The following is a 20,859-nucleotide window of genomic DNA, read 5'->3' as shown; positions in this document are numbered from 1 at the left end:
CGCAGCGTGGCCAGATAAGCGGTGCGTTGGTGTACACCCTGGATGTGAACCCAGGCCACCAGTAGCGGAGCGCGAGCACTTAACTGCTGAGCCATGGGGCCGAGCCTGAATTTCTATTTCTGTCTTTAGAATCTTTAAAGAGAATTATTGTTTAGTTTTATTGGATAGTTTACAACATCTATTGAGACAATCATTTATTCTTTCCTTATTTTGCTTGGCTGTATTCACAAAATTTTTTTTTTTAATTAATTAATTAATTTAATGTGTTTGTGTATGTGTGAGGAAGATCAGCCCTGAGCTAACATCCATGCCAATCCTCCTCTTTTTGCTGAGGAAGACTGGCCCTGAGCTAACATCCGTGCTGATCATCTTTCACTTTATGTGGGATGCTGCCACAGCATGGCCTGACAAGCGGTGCATCGGTGCGCGCCCGGGATCCGAACCCGGACTGCCAGCAGCGGAGCACGTGCACTTAACCAGTATGCAACAGGGCCGGCCCCATTCACAAATTTTTTATTAGAAACTTTCCTGAAGCAAAAATAGTTCCACTTGGGGTTGAGTATTATCCTCTCTGCTCAGAATCTCATTTCCTTTCTCTTTTCTAATGTTGAAATGTTTCCTCTTCCCCTCATTAGATTTGCAGCAATTGTATCAAAGTTTCTGATTTACTTTTTCCAAGAAGCAACCCTTGATTTATTAGCCCAACTAGTTTTGTTTTTGTTCTCTATTTTTGTCTAGATTCATGATATACCTCCTACTTTCTTTAAGATTGTTCTTTTTTATGACCTTTTATTTTAAAAGCTTTATTTTTTCTTTAACAAAGGATTTAAGACTTTGCCTACCTTTGTTTACAGTTTTGTCTGAATCTTAAATATTTTGATGCATATTTTCATTTTTATTAAAGTTTTCATTCTCTTACACTTTTTTTGGTAAGATAATTCCAAAGATTTAAAAATTTGTAGGCTGAATGTTTTAGTCTTAATTTATAGTTTACTGAGTAATTAAGTTTTCCTTGGAGCTGTGAGGGTATGTGTGTGTGTATACACTGACGTGTCTATTTATATACACATCCTTTTCAAATTACTACATGATTTATTAAAGAAAGGATGTTTTTTGTTTGTATGGTAAGAATATGAAGTGTTTTAATTCCAGAAATTTATCCCTCCAAAATAAATATAGTATAAAAGGTAAAGGTATGAAAATATTCATTTGAGAGTAATTCCTAGTAACAAAACTTGGAAATGTTAAAGAAAAATTGCTCATGATGCTTGTTAAAGATGGTAAGGAAAACTTTATTCAAGAGGGGGACTACTACAATGGAGTTTTGTAATAGGGGGGAGATACTGAGCTTCAGTCTGACTCCAGCAAGGACAAAATTGGGATTTATAGCCAAGGAAGCAGGGTGAGTGTCAGTGGATGGAAAATTACTAAGAGGAAACATCATCAGAGTAAGGTGGATTCTGGCTAAACTGACTTGACAGGATTATTGCTGAAGGCAGGCCAGAGTGATAAGATATTGAGGGTGGGCCATAAGGAATTTGATCAAATATCAAGGGTGGGAGATTTTCCTAAACTGACCCAGCAGGGTTCTTGCTAAAACTGGACTAAACGGGCAGAGCCTCTGGACTAAAGACAGCCCAAAGTTGGGAGTGTTTTAGTTTTCTGTTGCATAACAAATTATCACAAAACTAACAGCTTAAAAAAACATTTATTATCCCACACTGTTTCTGAGATTTGGGAATCCAGGAGCAACACAGGTGGGATGTTCTGGCTCAGGGTTTCATGATGTTGCAGTTACCTGAAGGCTTAACTGGGGCTGGAGGATTTGCTTCCAGGATGGCTCACTCACTTGGCTCTTGACAGGAAAACTCCAGTTCTATTGCTGGCTGTTGGGAGAAAGCCTCAGTTCTTTCATGTGGGCTTGTCTGCTGGGCTACCTGACTGTTCTCAAGACATGACTAGCTGGCTTCTAGAGCAAGTGAGCCAAGAGAGCGAGCAAGGAGGCTGCAATGCCTTTTGTGACTTGGTCTCAGACGTTTCAGTCTGTCATTTCCACAATATTCTATTCATCAGAAGTGAGCTGCTAAGTCCAGCCCACATATCAAGGGGAGGGTAATTAAGCTGAAGGGAAGAATTTGGAACATAATTTAAGACCACCAGGGTACGTACTCAAGCCACAAATTATTTACGTACCTCCTATGTGCAAAATACAATCATCTCCTCCCAAGACCTCCAAAAGTTTCATCCTCTACAGCATTAACTTGAAATCCAGAATCTCATCATCTATGTTAGGTCCAGATGTGAATCAGATCCTTGGGTGGTGGTCCTTATGTGCGGTATCTCAAGTACAGTTCCTCTAGATTTGAAGACCTGTGAACAAAAGAGATGAGTTATTTGCCTGCCTACATCCACACAGAACATACAGTGGTGGGAAAGACAGGATAATCTTCATAGACACGCCTGTTCAAAAGCCGGAAGGGAGATGGGAGTCACTAGTCAGTAGCGATTCTGAAATCCCACCAGGTGCATGTTGGCAGTTCACTGATGAGGACTCAAGGCCTAGAAATTCTCTTGGCTTTGATCTCTGGGTTCTTGATTCTGCTTTTTTTTTTTGAAAGGTAGCGCATAGTTATAGCAAAATAGTTTTCTCAGCCTGCTTCCTGTTTGTAGAAGGTAGAAGTCCAAAGTTCTCTTTTCATTTTGTACTCTCTCTGGTCCTTTCAGTCCAAGCTAGTGGCATTTCTTCAAATATATTCTCCTAAAAACTTCATGTGTCTCCTGTTAATCTTATTGATGTTCACACCAAAAAACTCCACTCCAAAGCCGCAACTACACATGTCTTCAAGATAAGGCCTTCTCTGTCTTAGTTTTCTGCTGAGATAGCTAAGGAACAAACACCATTAAGCTTCTTAGAAGCCCTGTTGTGTGAGGCAATCTCTGAGGCACACACTTAAACTCTTTACAGAGCCTTGGCCTGACTGAATGGTGCTCTGAAGCATCACCTTTGATTCTGAGCCTTAACAAAGAATTTTATAGTCACACTTTCATCTTTAGACCACATTTCTTCAGTGCCCTGGGTATATTCTTTGCTTGGTAGCCATTAATTTTAGCATATTTTGCCATATGAAGAGGCTAGAAAGTTTCAAAACCAGCAAGTTCTGGCTTTTTTGCTTAACAGTTCTTCTCTTAGCTTTTTAAATTTTCTTTCACATTGTACTATAAGCAACAAGAACCTACGCAGCACTTTCAGCCCGCTGGCTGGAAATCTCCTTAGCTGGGTAACTCAATTAGGTACACGACTTTCAACTGATTAGATACATTTTCTACTTTATATAACTGCAGGTGATACTGTTACTAAACTTTCTGCCACTACATAACCCCTTTCTCAATTTTCTAATAACATGTTCCTCACTTCCTCACACTGGAACCTTCTCGAAGTGTTTTGTTGTTTTTTACTAAGGCTTGCACTAACAGTCTCCTCCAAGTCCTTTCAGCTTTTGCCCTGTTCCAAAACCACTCCCCTATTTCAGGTAGTTGTTACAGCATCACTCCCCTTCCAGCTACTAAAATCTGTATTAGTTATCTCTTTCAGTATAAAATATTACCCCAAACTTATCAGTTTAAAACAAACGTATTTTATGGTTTTCAAGAGTCAAGAATTTGGAATTGGCTTAGCTGAGTGGTTCTGGCTCAGCTGCCTTCATGAGGTGGCAATTAAGATATTGGCTGGAGTTCCAGTCTTCTGAAGGCTTGACTGGGGCTGCAGGGTCAGTGCTGTGGTCTGAATGTTTGTGTCCCCCCAAATTCATGTGTAAATCCTAACCCCCAAAAGTGATGGTATTAGTAGTTGGGGCCTTTGGGAGGTGGTTTGGTCCTGAGAGTGGAGCCTCATGAGTGGGATTGGTGCTTTTATAAAAGAAATTCCACAGAGCTCCCTAGCCCCTTCCACCATGTGAGGATACAATGAGAAGTTTGTGATTTGGAAGAGGTCCCTCACCCGACCATGCTGGCACCCTGATCTTGGACTTCCAGCCTTCCAGAACTGTGAGTAATAAATTTCTGTTGTTTTATAAACTACCCAATCTGTGGTATTTTGTTATAGCAGCTTGAACGGGTGAAGACAATCAACTTCTAAATTTACACGGCTCTTGGCAGAAGGCCTCAGTCCCTTGTCACATGCTCCTTATGACATGTCAGCTGGCTTCTAGCAGAGTGAATGGTCCAAGAGAGAGTAAGGAAGAAGCTGCAACCAAGCCTTGAAAGTGAAATACCATCACTTCTGTTGTATACTATTGGTTATACAGACCAACCTTGATATAATATGTAAGTGGACCGCATATGAGTGGGAATACCAGGGGTTGGGGAATCCTTGGGGGCTGTCTTGGAGGCTACCACAGGGAGAATGGAACTTTAGACGTTTTTATGATGCTTTACAAGGAATGCAGATAAAACCGAGTTAAGGGTCATAGTGTTACTTTCACACTCTGTAGTGGGCCATTGTGGCTGACACTGACAAGTCTGAGATGAGATTCTTTTAGAAGTAAGTACATTAATTTAAAAACTTTGAATACATAATATATTCACATTGTTCAAAATAAAAAAAAGTATAACAACTTTTCTCAGATTGTTTTTTAGCCTTTCAGATAATTTATTTTTTTTTAGTATTTTTTTTTTTAGATAACTGATTTATACACAGTTTTCTTCAACTTGCTTTTTTTTTTTTTTGACAATGTAACATGCTCACAATGTTTTATGGCATATAAGCTGGCAAAATCGTTGCCTAAAATTATGAAAGGGGTAATTAGAAAAAATCTTTTCTGAAGTGTTTCTAGAGATTACTAAGAAAAATCTTTGATGCACTGTTATAAAATTATTGTAAAGAAGACAAAACCTGGCTATTTCATAAAAAAATTATAGCTAGTTAATAAATAAATACAAAATTCTGAATCTTAATGGCAAACACGGAAATTAAAACAGTGGTATCTTATTAATGAATATTCTAGAAATTATGTCTACACCAGTGAAAGTGTGATGAAAGGAGTGTCAATTAGTATAAGCCTTTCTGGAAGTTATTTCAAAATATGAATTAAAAATCAGTAATATCATATTCTTTCATAGATAGCTTTTATAAATTCAATAAAAACTCACAGAATGAATGTTTATGTATAAAAAAATTTAGCATACAAGAAAATTCAAGATTTTAGTTTACTTATAGAAAGTGGAAATAATTTAAATGCTTGAAAATTGAACACTGGTACTTTCATTTAATAGCTGCATAATATACACATATATTTTAAAGAGATTAATATGAAGTAAAAGTAGCACGTTACAAATTTGTGTATATGTTGTGATCTGAACTGTGGAGAAAATATGTAATAGTAACTTCCTTAGTAATCCAACTTTTGAACTATTTTGGTCTGTACAGGGTAGGTAGTGCTTTTTCCATATTTTATGCAGTAAACTTGCATTGTTTAGAAAACTTTACTTATATAAAACGAGGAGCTTGTTTTCTTTGCTACTAGCAGTCTGAACTACATCTTCAAGAGATGCTTTCTTTGGAAAAAATATTTTATCATAAACTCTTGATCTAGTGCAGCTTCTATTCCCTATGGATTGGCAAAATATTTGGATTCTGTTTTTCCTAGACCCGTCTTCTCCCAAAACATTCACTGAATCATTCTAGCCTCCTTTCCCTGACTTTTTTCCCCCTATGAGTTGCTAACATTTAGCTTGCCTTGAGAGTTAAAATGTCTATCCATTTGATACCCAATTTAGGTGATCATATGTAGACCCAGGCTCAGCCCAGGTAGATTCATGCCTTCATTACTCATCTGGGTCTCTCACTGTTCCAAGCACTAGGATATGCCAGCAAACATTAGTACTCAGCCTTGTCCTTGGGCTGTGCCCCTGAGAGGGTGAAGGCAGCTTTGCTCCCAGGAGGAGCCTGAGAAGTGAGCAGGGATCCATGACTGTCTGTTTTTTGTGTTATAAATCAATGTCCTTGGAATTTGGTCAGGCTTCCTCTGGCTCCATTATGGATAGTTACCCTTGGTGACCACTCCAGTGCTAGAGCTGCAGGTGAGAGTGACTGTTCTTCTGGTCAGTGAGGACTCCTGAGTAACCATAGTCTGAGAACAGGTCCCTGAAACAAAAAACACAAGATACCAGTGGGAATGAGGAGAAAGACAGAGAGAATCACTTCAAATACTGATCTCTGAAATTTCCATGAACCTGGCCAGTGACTGAGGAGGGGAAGGAAGAGGAGAGGAGTCCAGGCCGTGGTGCAGATGTTCTAAGGACCCATTGGCTCCACAGTTAGTGTTGGACTCTCTAATGAGTCTTTTATACCGCCTCACCTCTTTCAGTCAAGGTTGGGTGTTTGTGTGATACATTATGCAAATCTAAGCCCTTAACCATCATCCTTTTACTACCCCTTTCCCCTCCCCCCCGTTCTGGGTCCTTGGCCCAGGAAGCAGCTCCATTGTCCAGGGGAGGTGTGGGGTGGCTATGAGCTCTTGGTTTGCCCCATGGGAGGAAACAGCTGCTGTAACCTTTCAGGGGGACCATTGAACAAGTGCCCAGTGTCCATTAAATTGAACCACTTGAAACTTCCTTCAGGCCTCTGAGAAGATCCACAGCACCTCCTTGTGGCTTCTTTGGGCCAAGGATGTGAGGTACCCCTCATTAATTTAGCAAATTACTCTTGCTTAAACTTATTTTCTGGGCCCGGCCCAGTGGCTGAGCGGTTAAGTGCGCGCACTCTGCTACTGGCGGCCCGGGTTCGGATCCCGGGCACGCACCGATGCGCCGCTTCTCCGGCCATGCTGAGGCTGCGTCCCACATACAGCAACTAGAAGGATGTGCAACTATGACATAGAACTATCTACTGGGGCTTTGGGGAAAAAAAGGAGGAGGGTTGGCAATAAATGTTAGCCCAGGGCCAGTCTTCCTCAGCAAAGAGGAGGATTAGCATGGATGTTAGCTCAGGGCTGATCTTCCTCACACACACAAAAAAGAAAACTTATTTATTTATCTATTTTTTTATATTTTTAAAAAACTTCTTTTTTTTTTTGTGAGGAAGGTCAGCCCTGAGCTAACATCTGCCAATCCTCCTCTTTTTGCTGAGGAAGACTGGCCCTGGGCTAACATCTGTGCCCATCTTCCTCCACTTTATATGGGATGCCACCACAGCATGGCCTGACAAACAGGGCATTGGTGCACGCCAGCGATCTGAATCCGGGCTGCCAGCAGCGGAGTGCACACACTTAACCGCTATGCCATGGGGCGGCCCCTAAACTTATTTTCTGATATTTCCGCTGTATTTCTCAGACCAACCCACATTCATTGCTTTTTTCTTCTTTGCTCATTGCCATTTGTACTTCTTTCTGTAGTTATTATTGACAATCCACTTCATTGTCTGTATTCAGTTTTGGTGTTACTTGGTCTTAATTGTTAATCTGAGTATTTTGAGTGAGTAAAGAAATTATATTCATGACCATCTGACTTGAAGTTGTTTACTTTGAATCTCAAGTTGAATAAACCTCTGGTTTAAAATGATAATTATTTTAATAATTTAGAGCTTTTTTTTTTTTTGGTGAGGAAGATTGACCCTGAGCTAACATCTGTACCAATCTTCCTCTATTTTGTATGTCGGATGCTGCCAGAGCATGGCTTGATGAGCAGTGTGTAGGTCCACACCCAGTGATCCACACCAGAGAATCCTGGGCCGCCAAAGCAGAGCGCGTGAACTTAACCACTACGCCACCGGGCAGGCGCATAATTTAGAGCATTTTATTTTATTTATTTTGTGTGTGTGTGAAGAAGATTGGCCCTGAGCTAACATCCATGCAAATCCTCCTCTTTTTGCTGAGGAAGACTAGCCCTGAGCTGACATCCTTGCCCATCTTCCTCCACTCCATATGGGACGTGGCGACAGCATGGCCTGACAAGCGGTGCATCGGTGCATGCCTGGGATCCGAACCCGGGCCGCCAGCAGCGGAGTGCGTGCACTCAACCACTGTGCCACGGGGCCGGCTCCTAGAGCATTTTAAATAGAAAATACAGACACATAACCAAAAACTGACTGTGCCAGTCCAGCACAGATGTTAGGCTCTGAGGTACCTAGACAAGAAAGGGAAATCTGGAGCATTTAAAAGCTGGGATGCACAAACTGTCCTGATTTAGGACGACAGTGCCTCCTAGTGCTGTTCCTTGGTAGGAGACACCAGAGCCTATGATGAGGCTTTGTGTAAGTTCTTTGCCTCAGTAGCTTTTGCTATGTGTGAGTGTGACATCCTGGTTTGGGGATTATAGGCCCTTCTGTTTTAGCAGACCTCTATACTATACTACTGTCAGCAGGTCAGTTGGCCACATCAGTAAAAAAGGCATCCTAGAAAGGATTGATGAGCCTTTATGCACTTTGGAGGGATTTCAACTTTAAGTACAAAGCAGGAAATGATTTTGTGACTTGAAAAATCTGGGAGGTGCTTATTGTTTATTCTAATTTATTATAATTATTTGCTTTTAATTTCTGCCCATAGCTCTGTGGTAAGAGAATGAGATCTGCACAAAATGTTGCTTACTTGGTTTGAGCTAGAAATTTAGGAGTTTTTACAAAAGAAATGACTGTTGTTATAGGAATAGAAGTAGTTTGAAAGAAGTTCAACAATGTGCAGTTTGTAATAGAGAAAACACATAAAATCCCTACAATACTATGAATAAGTAATGATCTAAATAGGTGAAGAATACTTGAAAACATGCAGAGATGTTGACTGTGTGTTACTAAATGGAAGACTGGATTATGAGATATATTGCAGTTTGACCCTTCTCCCTTCCTTACTTTCTCCCTAACCCCTCCCCCTGCCCCAGCCCAACTAACATCTCACATAGAAACAAGCAAACACACAAAAACCTGGAGAGGTATATGTTGTCAAAATATGTGCAATGGTTACCTCTAAGCTGTGAGACTATGGGTGGTTTTTTTTTTCTTTTTTTTGTGAGGAAGATCAGCCCTGAGCTAACATCCATGCTAATCCTCCTCTTTTTTTTGCTGAGGAAGACCGGCCCAGAGCTAACATCTATTGCCAATCCTCCTCCTTTCTTTTCCCCAAAGCCCCAGTAGATAGTTGTATGTCATGGGTGGTTTGTTTTAAACAATTTTTACATTGGCCATTTATTACTTTTGTTATATTATACTCACCTTTCCTTTTCAATGTTATTTAACTTAAAAGGAAAGTTTGGGAGAGCATAGAGGAGCAGTCAAGAAAAAGAAGCAATTCATTCCTTATCATGAACAAGTCAGTGGTGCCCACATCTTTCCTCTATGGCCCAGGGTCATTGGTAGCCCTTTCACAGCTGCTTGTCCTTTTGCATGCCAAACGGTCTTAGTCATTTCCAGCTACTATAACAAAAATACCAAAGACTGAGTGGTTTAAACAATGAATATTTATTTCTCACAGTCTGGAAGCTGGGAAGTCCAAGATCCAGGTGCAGGCAGATTTGGTTCTTGGTGAGGGCACTCTTCTTAGCTTGTAGATGGCCACCTTCTCACTGTATCTTCATATAGCAGAGAAGAGAGAGAACTCTAGTCCTATTCTCTTATTTCTTATAAGGACATTAATTCCTTCATGGGGGTTCCACCCTCACGATCTCATCTAAATCTAATTAACTCCCAAAAACCCCACCTCCAAATGCCAGAACTTCAGGGGTTAGGGTTTCAACATATGAATTTTTGGTAGATGCAAACATGCCGTCCTGGCCCCCCAAAATTCATGTTCTTCTCATATGCAAAATATATTCATTCCATCCCAATAGCCCTAAAAGTCTTAACTCATTCCAACATCAATTTTAAAGTCTAAAGTCCAAAGTTTTATCTATATATCATCTAAATCAGACGTGTGAGATTTGAGGCACAATTCATTCTGAGGCAGATTCCTCTCTAGATGTGAACCTGTGAAACCAAAGAAGTTTTGTATTTCTGAAATACAATGGTGGGACAGGCATAGGATAGATATTCCCATTCCAAAAGGGAGAAATAGAAGAGAAGGAACATCTAAAGTCCAAAGCATAGCAAGGCAAATCCCATTAGATTTTAAGGTTTGAAAATAATTCAGAGGTGGTAGCCTTGATGATCTCTGAATTGCCTTTGGGGTCCTTTTTCCCTCGTCTTGAAGAATAGTGCCTGTTCAGTCCTGTAGGATCTAAAAGTCCAATAGCCTTCTTTATTCCATCCTATCTCCATACCCTTCAGTTCCAGCTGGCAGTGTTCCTGCTGGGGTGGGCTGATTAAGTCAGTGATACTAATCTTATCGAGTGTTTGCTTTGCCACACCCTTAGTGTTCTCTTAAGAACATGGTTTCTCATTTTTTGCAATATGGATAGGCTGAAAACTTTCCAGATCTTTAAGTTCTGGTTCCTTTTTGCTTAACAAGTGCTTGTTCAATTTATTTCTCTCTTTTCTTATTTTACCATAAGCAATCAGGAGGAACCAAGTTTTGGCTTCAATAGTTTGCTTAGAAATCTCCTCAGCTAAATATCCAATTTCGTCCTCACAAATTCTATCTTCTACAAAACACTAGCACACAAACACAATTCAGCCAAGTTCACCTTATAACAAGGATTATCTTTTCTCCATTGTCCACTAACATATTCTTCATTTCCCTCTGAGACCTCATTAGAATGGCCTTTACTGTCCATATTTCTACCAACATTCTGTACATGATCATGTATTCTCTAAGAAGATGGAAATTGTCTCTTACCTACCTTCTTTTTTTCCTAAGCCCTCACTAGAATCACTTTTAACAGTCCCTTAAGGCAATATTGGCTTTTTGTAGCGTGCACTTCAAAACTCTTCCAGCCTCTATCCATAACCCAGTTCCAAAGCCACTTACACATTTTTAGGTATTTGTTACAGCAGTACTCCACTTCTCAGTACCAATTTCTGTCTTAGTCAACTCAGGCTGCTTATAACAAATTACCATAGACTGGGTGACTTAAACAACAGACATTTATTTCTTAGAGTTCTGGAGTCTGGGAAGTCCAAGATCAAGGTGCTGGCAGATTTGAGGGCACGCTTCCTGGCTTATAGATGGCTGCCTCTAGCTGTATTCTCACATGGCAGAGAGAGAGCTCTAGTCACTTTCTCTTCTTATAAGGACATTAATCCCATCATGCCGGCTCCACTCTTACCTAAACCTAATTATTTCCCAAAAGCCCATCTCCAAATACCATCACATTAGGGGTTAGGGTTCAATATATGAATTTGTGGGGAGACACAAACATGCATTATATAGCCAACACACAGTCCTTCTACTGGAGATGCCCTTACTCCCTCCACATCTGCTTACCCCTCCTGTTCTGAGACTCCCCAGATGCATGTCCTGCCTAGGTGGACTCTACCTTGATTTTCCCAGAAAAAGGGTGGTTACTTTATCAGTTGAGTTTTCAAAAAGCCTTGTTAATTCTTTGTAATAGTAATTAGCATATGAGTTTATACTTTATTTCTAATATCTTTGAAGGTGATCTCCTTGACAGAAGGAACCTCTCTTATTTGTCTTTGTATTTTCACCTTCCTAGACTAACCTAAAATAGTAGTTTTCCCTTATCTGCGGTTCCGCCTTCTGTGGCTTCAGTTACTTGCAATCAACCACAGTCCAAAAATATTAAATGGAAAATTCACCTGCAGCAGATGATCCTTCTGATGTATCCTTACAAGGTCAGTAGTAGCCTAATGGTACATCGCAATGCCTTCGTCATTCCTCTCACTTCATCTCATCTCTTAGACACTGTGTCATCTCACATCATCACAAGAAGAAGGGTGAGTACAGTACAAGGACATATTTTGAGAGAGAGACCACATTCTCATAACTTTTCTTACAGTATATTGTTATACCTGTTCTATTTTCTTATTAGTTATTGTTGTTAATTTATTACTATGCCTATATATAAATTAAACTTTATCATAGATATGTATGTATAGGAAAAAACATAGTACATATAGGGTTTGGTACAATCCACAATTTCAGGCATCCACTGGGGGTCTTGAAACGTATCCCCCATGGATAAGGGGGGACTACTGTACAATGTATTACCCAGAACTGGCCCTTAATAAATGTTTGCTGGTTGAGTGGATGAGTTGCTGCTTGAGTGGATGGATAGATGGATAAACGTTTGAGCCCAAGACATATAGCTATAAAAATGAGGGTTTTAGATTAAACAATTATTAATTTTCCCCTAACACTTTGTTGTTGAAAAATTTAAAAATAGGGGCTCCATGTGATAAAGAGAACTGGAAAACATAAGGAGATAAAAGAGCAAATAAATTGGAGACATATTAAAAATTTGGCAAAATGGCTGAATAAGAGTAGAGAAAACACATATGCAATGTTTGGGGATTATAAATATTCATTCCTTTATTTTTCTCTTAAAGTTTTCTTTTCTATAGCAATTCAATTCTCACCTGTAAATTTCTTTAGTTTTCTTTGACTGATAGGACTTTGGAGAATATATACATTTTTAATCTTTAATTTAAAATTTAAATGTTATTAAATGTTTTAATTATAGCATGGGCTGGCCCCATGGTATAGCCGTTAAGTGCATGAGCTCTGCTGCTGGCGGCCCGGGTTTGGACCCCGGGCGCGCACCGAGGCACCGCTTGTCAGGCCATGCTGTGGCGGTGTCCCATATAAAGTGGAGGAAGATAGGCACAGATGTTAGCCCAGGGCCAGTCTTCCTCAGCAAAAAGAGGAGGATTGGCATGGATGTTAGCTCAGGGCTGATCTTCCTCACAAAAAAATAAAATAATTATAGCAGTTATTTCTAATTTAACATATCCATTTTAGACAATAGAATGATACATATAATGGTAAAAAAAAAAAAAGGATCATATATAAATATAGACATTAAATCACCCATATAGCCCAGCCTCTTATCACTCCCAGTCACCTCCAATGAGGCATCTCCAAGTTTCTTGGCCTGTTAGAATGCTGCAAGGGCAGCATAAAAGGAGGGTTGTTCAACTGCTTGTGCTCACTATCCTAGTCCTAGACTCTTCCACTGCTCTTGGAAGCAGAGAAACTGCACCAAATATGAATCTTCCTCTTAGCTGAGTTGGTAAAATTAATGACTGCCCTCTGCTATTTAAACATACAAGCCAGCATGTGTTCACTCACTAGAGCAATATCCAGTGTCTGCGTTATGTCAAGTGTATCAGTCATATATTGCTACATAACAAACAACCACAAATATAAGCTTTTATCACTCACATATGTGTTTGTGTTGAAGCCCAGACTGAAGGGCCAGAAACTACCCAGGACAAGGTCTTTTAGGTAATAAAAGCAGCAAAAGTGGACCAACTAATTGGTGCAAAAACATCCCATTGCTCAAGGGAGCACATGGCCAAGACCAAAGTCAAGGAGGATGGAAGGCATAGTCCTATAGGAAGAACTGCAAAGTTACATGACAAAGTTACATGAACACAGGTAAGAGTAATGTTTGCAGCCAGTAGTTTAATTTAGTAAACCAGCCATTATGCTATGCTTGAGATATTCTCTGGACTTGTCTGGTGTTGTTTCCGGGATAAAGCTGTAACTAGAACTTCCTTTGTTTGGAAGAGCCTACATGCTCAAGAGAAGCTTTGAAACACCCTTTTCATGTTGTACTATCTGCATTCACTTCCTAGTGGTAATGACATATTCTTTATATACAGATATTTATATCCAGTGCTTGATCTTGTAAAAGAACCCTCTCTTTGGGTTCTCATATATACTGTATATACATTATACATATAGATTTCCATATCTATTAAAAGGGTTTATATTGATACCTCCTACTTATTTCCGACACTCCTGGATTCATTCTAGGCTGCTTTTCCATATTATATCTCCCTTCTCTTTGAGTGAGAACACTAGCTCCTATTAACTACAATATATGTTCTTATTTTCTCAGTTCTAGAAAGCACATTACATGAATTCAGAATTGTTAACTCATACTACTTGTATAAACAAACAAGCCAGCAGTAGTTCTCAGCCTCATCATCCTTAGGCTAGGCCCCTGAGAAGGTGAGGGCAGCTTTGTCCCAAGGAGGGAGCCTGAGAACTGGGTGGGGATCTATGAGTTTTTGTTGTATGTATTGTAAGTCAGTGTTCTGGGGACTTGGCCAGATTGCCTCTGGAACCAGGATGGATAGTGATCATTGGTGACCACTCCAGTGCTGAAGGCACAGGTGAGAGTGACTGTCCTTCCTGGGAACACAGTCAGTGAGTACTCCTGAGTCACTACAGGCTGAGAACCGGCCCCTGAACCCAAAAGCACATACATTTTACGAATGAGGAATGAGAGCAGGGGGATGACTCCAAAGACCAGTCTCTGAAATCTGCATGAACCTGGAAGTGAGTGAGTAGTGGGAGGAGGGGGAGGAGGAGAGGAATCCAGGCTATGAAGCGGATGTCCCAAGGATCCACGGGCCACCACAGCTGATGCTGAGCTCTTGACTGGCTCTTTTATTCCCTCCTGAATGCCCTGGGTGAGGAATATGTGTGTGGTGCATTGTGCAAATCTGCTCAGATAGTAGCTCCCTTGCTAGGAGACAAGTTTGCCTGATGAGGCAACCTTTCACATGGGCTGGTGAGTCCAGAATCCCTTACATTTGAAGCTCTGAGTTTGTCAAACCGTGCTTACCTCCAAGGGAATGCACAATGCCTCCTGGGGGTTTCTTCAAGAGAATGTGAATGGTGATGGGAAATAGGAAGAGTGAGTGGTCATCCATTCTTTCATTCAACTAACAAACATTGTTTTAATTCTTTTGATTTTTTCCCCTACAATTTATAGCTTGCCTTTCACTTTCTTACTGGTATTGTTTGATGAGCAGTAGCTTTTATTTTTTATGAAGTCCAATTTATCAATTTTTTCTTGTATCCTTGTTATCTTTCTGCCTTATCTATGCCAAGGTTGTGAAAATATTCTCTTGTTCTTTCTTTCTTTATTTTTTTCTAGCAGCTTTTTGTTTTGGCTTTCACATTTGGATCTATATTTTGAATTAATTTTGTGTATGGTCTGAGGTAGGGAGTCAAAGATCCATTTTCCCCTCAATACAAATATCCTGTTTTTCAAGTACCATTTTTAAAAAGACTTTTTCCCATTGAATTTCATTGATACCTTTGTTGAAAATCAAGTGACTGTAAATGTGTTCATTTATTTGTTTATTTTCTCAGCTTTATTGAGGTATAATTGACAAAATTATATATATTTAAAGTATACAGCATGATGATTTGATATATGTATACATTGTGAAATGATTGCCGCAATTAAAGTTCATTAACACATTCATCATTTCACATAGTTACCTTTTAGTGTGTGTGTTTGTGTGTGTATGTTGAGAACACTTAAATTCTACTCTTTTGGCAAATTTCAAGTATACGATACGGTCGGTATAAAGTGTTGGATTATTTTTAAACTCTGTTATGTTCTGTTGCTCTATTTGTCTATCCTTACACCAGTACCACATGCTCTTAATTACTGTAGCTTTATAGGAAGTTTCAAGATTACCAGGGCTATTATGGGTCCTTTATGTTTCCATATAATTTTAAAATTATTTAATAATTTCTGCCAACCCACTGGAATTTTTATTAAGATTGATTTGAATGTTTATACCAATTTGGAGATGTTTAATATCTTAAAATATTGAGACAATTTTACTTCTTTTCTAATTTTTATGGGCTTTTTTCCTGAAGCAAAATTAAATTTCTGATTTATTTCAGGATTCACCATGATGAAGCATATTAGGTGAAATTGGTCTCTAATATAAAAAATGTTTCACAGATTTTGCTTGCTACATTTTGATGGCTTTTCAAGAAGGAAGTTTCCAGTAACATACATTTTACTTTTTATGTAGCAATAAGTCATTAAACTATGACAGCCCAAGCTGCCACTTCTGTGAGAGGATACATATATTTCTGTGTGAACAGTAGGTATGTGTTAGATACACCGTCAGTCTTTGACATGTACAAGCTCTGAAAATGAATGCTATTTTCCATGTCTCAATAAAAACTTCATGAATCATGACGTTCAGAGAAATATAAAGGATCTTGAAAGTACACTTGTCACGTTGTTCTTGAGTTGAGTGATTCTTCATGAGTTGAGCACATTTCAGTTGTATCTCCAAGTACTGTCAAAGCATAATTCTCATATTATTGAAAACATAATTATCATATAAATAGTGAGCACATGCCACATTTATGTATCCCATTAATGAAGGAGCAAACAGAATGGCAAAGCTGATTCAGTAAGGACATAAGGAAGTGGAATTTATATAATCAGTGGGGAAAAATGTTGAAATAAATAGCTAAAGTAGATTTGCTAAATTAAATACAAAACTGGTTAAAAATCCTAAAACTATAGCCCTTGAGATTATCTTTTCTACTTTACTTCTAATCTGTTTTCTACATGTTAACCTAAATTCACCAGTTGTAAAATATCTGGGCCATAATCAATTCTTAGATAAAGTTACAAATTCTGATAAGGTCAGATGGGACTATTTAAAAAAAATCTCTAGTGTCACATTCCAGGGTCATACAATTATCTTTTTGTTGTATTTCCAAATTGTGGGTTATATTTTCCAGAAAAACACTTGTTTAAAAAAGTGTATTTTAAAATATCATAGACTCACAGGAAGTTGCAAAAATAGTACACAGAATCCTTCATCCAGCTTTCCACAATGGTAACATCTTATATATATAGCACAATATAAAACCAGGAAATTGACATTGGTACAGTATTGTTATCTAGGCCACAGACCTTATCCACTTTTCACCATATTTTACATGCATTCATTTGTGTGTGTATAGTTCAAGGCAATTTTATCCCATGTCTAGATCTGCATAACCACCACCGCAATCAAGATATAGAACTGTTCCAGCATGACTAAGGAATCACCTCATACTACCCCTTTACATGTGCACCCCCTTCCATCCTTGTCCCTTGGCAACCACTAGTGTGGTCTCCATCTCTATACTTTTGTCAAAATTGTTTTATCACAAAAGAAACACGTGTTTATTGCTGACAGTGACAGAAATACAGATACTCACACGCTCTGACTACTGTCAATTCTGATGAGGCCTTTTTAAAACACTGGCCTTATAAGATATTTTGACCATGGCACAAAAGAAATGTTCTTCCTTAAGGCTCAGGGAGAGCCTAGTCCTGGATTTTTTTTCACTCTTGTGGGCAGAGCTGCCCACTAAAACGGAACAATTGGGTGCACCCTGAGGGTGGAACCTGCCATTCAAGCATACATTCATGCCTGAGGTCACTCATTCAACGAAAGCTCATCGGCTCCTTTATAGGAGGCATTCTAGCTACAAGGAAGAATATATCAGAGAGCAGAATGGCAACAGCTCCTGTTATGAAGAGGTTTACAGTCTAGCAGCACAACCACCTCTGGAGCATCTCTGCAATAAGAGCTTATGATTGTTTGGATTTTTCTGGGGTACGTCAGGATGATTCCAGTCATGGCGACACTGATATGATAGAGCTTTTGGAAACTAAAGGATTTAAATAGTCATCCATCTATTCATTCAACTTTATAAAATCATTACGACTTATTAAACACAAGATGAAAAATTCTGCTCTCTTGGAATTTAGAGTCTCCTTGAGAAAAAAGACTGGAAAAAAAATATAGGTCAGAAAATATGTTATTGTAATACATGAGTAAGTGGGGTAAATATGCCTGGAGAGGTCAAAGAAAACTTGCTAGAGGAGGTAAAATCTGAACGAAATTTGACCTTTGGGAAAGACCAGCATGGAGATAGACATAGTTGGGGTGCTGCGGGGAGGTCGGTTGAATGGTGCCTTCTAGATGAGAGATCATCCTACAAAAGGATTAGAGATAAGAAAGAAAAGTGTTATCCAAATAATTAAAGTGACTTGACTTGGCTGGACCGCAGGGTGGGGCTGAGAATTTGGGTCACAGAAACTGAGACGGGCTGAGAATGTCTCAATTAGGAGTTTGGACTTGATGTTTTATTTTTTATTTATTTATTTATTTTTTAATTTTTATTTATTTTTCCCCCAAAACCCCAGTAGATAGTTGTATGTCATGGCTGCACATCCTTTTAGTCACTGCATGTGGGACGTGGCCTCAGCATGGCCGGAGAAGCGGTGCGTCCGTGCGCGCCCAGGATCCGAACCCGGGCCGCCAGCAGCGGAGCGCGCGCACTTAACCACTAAGCCACGGGGCTGGCCCTGGACTTGGTGCTTTAGATGGTGTTGGAGATGAGGGAGAATCCCCCTCTGCCCTTTCCCTTAAGGTTCTTATGGCTGGCCAAATAATTAAAAGACAGGTTAGCAGGAGAAAATAATACCAAGTTTAATAACATGTATACATGGGAGAAACCAGGGAAAGTGAGTTTCAACAAAATGGCAGAGATTCTCATCTTAAATATTATCTTCAGCTAAAGAAGAAGGATGTTGGGGGTGGGGGGAGTCAGTTATGGGAGATTACCAGAAAAGCACAATAAACAAGAGTATGTAGATTTAAGTCTTCTCCTTCTGTACTGATACGAGTTTCCACAGATAAGGTCATCCCCCCTCTTCCTAGCACACAGAGGGAGATACCTTTACAAATGTAAATATTTGGTAAACAGAACTTTGAAAACAATGGGCTTAGTGAGGACCCTGCCAGTCTGTCCATACCAAGAGTTAAATTTCTTTAGGCAGTTAGTGGGGGAGGTCAAATGTCCATCAGAGAAAATAATCAAGGTAAAGAGACATATTTCAGGGTGGTGTGGGAGATCAAGATTTGGCCACCCTGAAATCTATCTCTTTACCTTGATTGTTTTCTCTGACGGACATTTGACTTCCCCCACTAACGGCCTAAAGAATTTGACATAGTAACTCCTTCCTGCAACAGATTTTCTATCTGATGGCTGTAATATAATGTAAAATAGATGTTACAATAGAAAAGGCACCAACAAGCCCATTTTATTGGAAGTTCTGTCTCTCTGGCCACATTCTCTGGATGGCCCTGCGAGGAGTTGCCAAACAAACATTTACATTTATAAGAGAAATCTCCATTTGTAAAGGTATCTCCCTTTCTGTATTGGGAAGAGGGGGGATGACCTCATTTCTAGAAACTTATCAATGTGGAAGGTGAGGCCTTAAATCTGCATAATAACCTTACCCTTGTTTACAGTGCTTTAGTGGTAATCTGTAACTGACACCGCCCACCCCCAACATCCTCCTTTGTCTAGCTGAAGATGGTATTTAAGACGAGAATTTCTGCTATTGTGTTGAGAAACGCAGTGTCCCTGCTTTCTCCCATGTATACAAGTTATTAAACTTGGTATTATTTTCTCCTGCTAACCTGTCTTTTAATTATTTGGCCAGCCATAAGAACCTTAAGGGAAAGGGCAGAGGGGCATTCTCCCTCTTCCCCTACAGTGGCCAATTTTGATCTCCCACAATGGTGTGTGTGACTTTTGAAGGGAAAAGGGTCAGGAGCATACTTGTAGTTTATGAAAACACTCTAGATGAATTATGGATTGGAGGGGCCTGGATAGAAGGAAAGGAAAAGGAGAGTGAAGCTGATAGTTCAGAGAGAAAGACAGAAGAGTCCTCTCATGCGACTTACAGGAAAAGATATTTTCAAGAAGGAAGATGCCAGAGCCGGCCCCATGGTTTAGCGGTTAAGTGCGCGCACTGCGCTACTGGCGGCCCGGGTTCGGATTCCGGGCGCGCACCCATGCACCGCTTCTCCGGCCATGCTGAGGCCGCGTCCTACATACGGCAACTAGAAGGATGTGCAACTATGACATACAACTATCTACTGAGGCTTTGGGGGGAAAAAAGGAGGAGGATTGGCAATAGATGTTAGCTCAGAGCCAGTCTTCTTCAGCAAAAAGAGGAGGATTAGCATGGATGTTAGCTCAGGGCTGATCTTCGTCACAAAAAAAAAAAAAAAAGGAAAGAAGATGCCAGTACTTTTAACTGCTGGCGAAGGAGCAATCAGGTGAAAAGTAAACTGCACCTGTGAAGCTGGCAATTAGAAGATCCTTCCTGGCATTAACCAGAGCACGTCAGCAGGTAATGGAAAGGGAAGTCCTTCTGCAGAGGTCTGAAGCATGAACAGGAGAGGCTGAAGTAGAACAGCAAACCACACCTCCCAACTCATCCATGGAGAAACCTCAGAAAAGAGGGGCAAACACCAATCTGTGGAAATAATGTTAAAAAAAAAAAAGGGAAGGAGGACCAGGTGAAAATCAGTGCAGCAGAGACCTGTTTAGATGTGGAAAGCAGCATCTTGGTACAGAGGACTAGAGGACCAGGCTTCTTGGTGAGGGCAGGAGTTGGCCAAAGAGCTTTGGAGTTGGGCTCTTTTCTCTCCTCCTTGCTGCCCTGGCTGGACTGCTGCCTATGTTTTCACCACTGAGAGATTAAGAACAAAAACAAAACAAAAAAAACTCCAGCTCAGGCCAAACTGACTTTACAGCCTAACAATAGGGCCAAGGGAGTCAACAGCACAGCAGGCAGTCTTTTGAGTATTTCTTCCTTCACTCCCCATCCCCTTCTAGGCCCTAAATTTACAAGAAAAAAAGAACCAAGTTGTAAACATCAATCTCTGGAGGAAATAAAGGGAGATTGGGGGTGGGGCCTATAGTCACCTAGGTGGGGCAAAGCAACAGAAGAGGGTGGACTCTCTTGCACTATAAAGCCTGGGCTCTATTCCTGGGCAGATCACTCCTCCTTGCTTAAATTCACAGTAGTCACTCAGGCTAAGTTTTGAGCTTTAGTGCCTTCTTATACCTTTTTAATCTGAATAGCTGACATCCCTGTGGAATGATCACAAAAGGAAACAGATACCTACAG

Source organism: Diceros bicornis, chromosome 35 (genome assembly GCF_020826845.1).
Source record: "Diceros bicornis minor isolate mBicDic1 chromosome 35, mDicBic1.mat.cur, whole genome shotgun sequence".
In the NCBI taxonomy this organism is placed as follows: Eukaryota; Metazoa; Chordata; class Mammalia; order Perissodactyla; family Rhinocerotidae; genus Diceros; species Diceros bicornis.
Note: the sequence above shows the minus strand (reverse complement) of the source record.